Here is a 2,815-nt window from a genome sequence, read left to right as displayed (position 1 = left end):
TATAGGAGAAGAGCGCTAACTCGGCTTTACTCAGATTTTTGTGATCATTCTGCGCTCTTCTGTTCTGGTATTAGGCCACTTCTGTTGACTGGTGATCTAAAACGTATTCGTATAAATTATTACCGGTACTGCAAATTTCTTTTATATCTACCTCGTTCTTACCGGAATACAAAACTGGCTAAAAAGTATTGTGCGACAGATATTAGTGGTGCTTTCGAAAAATTATCTGCGAAGCTAGCTATTGAAGCGCTTTATAGGCTAGGATGGAGAAATGGTGTCAAAACTTTCCTATTTGTGAATGCACCAAGGGCATCAAAAGGAAATTTTTTTCCCCTAGACTGTTCGTTCGTTTGTTAATACGTGAAAACATCGATTTTCTGATACATTTTTTTTTTAAATTATGAAAATTTTAAAGCCGGGGCATATTTTCGTCAGCGTTGCCATGTGTATTGTCTTAATTAAAAGTTTCGCCGGTTTACAATATAATCAAGATAGTTACACTATATTAATCACTACAAATAAGATAGTCAAAATAATATATATTGAATGATTAAATTATTCAATTTAGCAATGTTTTTTTTTTCAATTTATTTAAGAATTCAAATAATTTAAACGGTGACAGGGAGAAGCTGACACTTTCATCTATTGAGTAAACCTATTATTAATTCGGATTACATTCTTGAAATTGGGTTTGCTTTTTTATATTTTTATAAGATTTTTCGCTAGTCAAAACTCTTAACATTACATCTAGAAGATTCTAATTAAATATATATATATATATATATATATATATATATATATATATATATATATATATATATATATATATATATATTTATATATATATATATATATATATATATATATATATATATATATATATATATATATATATTTATATATATATATATATATATATATATATATATATATATATATATATATATATATATATATATATATATATATATATATATATATATATATATATATATGCCGTATCCAGGGTAGGTTTTAGGGTTTGAACCCCTCCCCCCCCCCCGAAATGTTATCTGACTCGTAGAAACATAAAAAATGGATATTCTAAGTTGATGCTTTTTGGCCAACACTGTTCACTTTAAATTTTCTTCATTTTTTCAAATAATTCGACTTCTCGCTCGGTATATTCAATTTTGGCTTTAAGTGTAGTTTTATGTATATAGTCTTCAGTAACTCATTAACTACATTTACTTTTTTTCACTATGCCCTATTGTCTCAATAATTCTATGCATTTTTTTTTCCTTGTTTAATTATCTTTCCATAGCCATCTAATTACTCAACCTTTCTATACTGAACTATTTATTCTGGCTGCGTACCAAGTTGATTTTAATCATATGTTTGTTTACATCCTGTGACACATGTGATCTTCTCTCAGCCAAAGATAGCAACACGTTTTCATCGTAATCACGTGTTTTTGTTTGTCAATGAGTTTATTATTTCCTTGTATTCAAATTTGTTTTGCATACAAAACACATTATTGGTCTTGTACTTTAAAGAGGGGTTTATTCCGGATTTTTTATTCCGGATTTTTTTTTTATTATAATTATTTTTATGGTAATTTTTTTTTTCAAAATAAAATACAACATTTGAAAAGATTATTTAATTTAAATGACTTAGAAATAATACAATTTATTTTATGTAGATAGGGTAAATGAACTAGGACACAATGGTCCTATAATGTAGGGAGAGGGCTCATTGTCAAAATTCTTAGATGGCCATTTTGTTTAGCGTAGTTGAAAAGTTCAATAACTATGTCTTTGGGTATAACTTCAATCCCCAACAGCCGGGAAAAGGGTATAAGCTTTAAAATTTGCCTATAGTTTACGCATAGTATTTGTTATGGGATGTAAAAGTTTGTTTATTACAAGTTTGTAGCAGATGATACATCCATTAAAACTTGAGAAACCATTTTCATGGCACTTGCTATCTAGCAAGTGACATGTAGCGATCGCAAATTCTGTCGGTCGGTCTGTCTGTCTTTCTGTCCCGGTTTTGCTAGTTTAGCACTTCCAGGTAATCTAGGACGATGAAATTTGGCAGGCGTATTAGGAACTAGGCCAGATTAAATTATAAATTGTCGTTTCCCCGATTCCGCCTTCTGGAGGGGGGTGAGTGGGAGGACGGATAAATCGGAAAAATTAGAAAAAAATGAGGTATTTTTAACTTACGAACAGGTGACCGGATCTTAATGAAATTTGATATTTAGATGGAAATCATGTCTCAGAGCTCTTATTTTAAATCCCGACCAGATCTGTTTACAAGGGAGGGAGTTAGAGGGGGAAACCAGAAATCTTGGAAAATGCTTAGAGTGGAGAGATCGGGATGAAACTTAGTGGGTAGGATAAGCAATTGTCGTAGATACGTGATTGACGTAACTGGAATGGAACCGCTCTTTTTTTGGTGGAGTTAGTGGGTGGGGTTCAGTGCTTTGGCGAGTTTGGTGCTTCTGGACGTGCGAGGACGATGAAAATTGGTAGATGTGTCAGGGGGCTGCACGAATTGACTTGATAACATCGTTTTCCCTGATTCGACCCTGTGGGGGGCTTAAGGGAGAGGAAAAATTATGTATTTTTAATTTACGAGTGGGTGATCAGATCTTAATGAATTTTCATATTTAGAAGGACCTCGTGACTCAGAGCTCTTATTTTAAATCCTGACCAGCATCAAGCCTCTGATTTTTTTTTTAAATCAATCTATCGATTTTTAGAAATTTGCTAGAGCTCATACCATATGAGCTCTTGGCTCTTCCGGCCTCGTCACAAGTGCCATCTGAGCT

The 2,815-nt window shown here is 32.2% G+C and overlaps 1 protein-coding gene across 1 annotated transcript in view; it reads left to right on the top strand.

The window, feature by feature from the left end:
* The window catches only part of LOC136042733 (uncharacterized), a 140,827-nt gene that overhangs the window by 37,307 nt on the left and 100,705 nt on the right, over nt 1–2,815 (top strand). The gene's annotated exons all lie outside the window — the stretch shown is intronic.

The sequence above is a fragment of the Artemia franciscana genome, chromosome 2, assembly GCF_032884065.1.
Source record: "Artemia franciscana chromosome 2, ASM3288406v1, whole genome shotgun sequence".
In the NCBI taxonomy this organism is placed as follows: Eukaryota; Metazoa; Arthropoda; class Branchiopoda; order Anostraca; family Artemiidae; genus Artemia; species Artemia franciscana.
The sequence above is the reverse complement of the archived record's forward strand: the minus strand, read 5'-3'. Positions and strand labels throughout refer to the sequence as shown.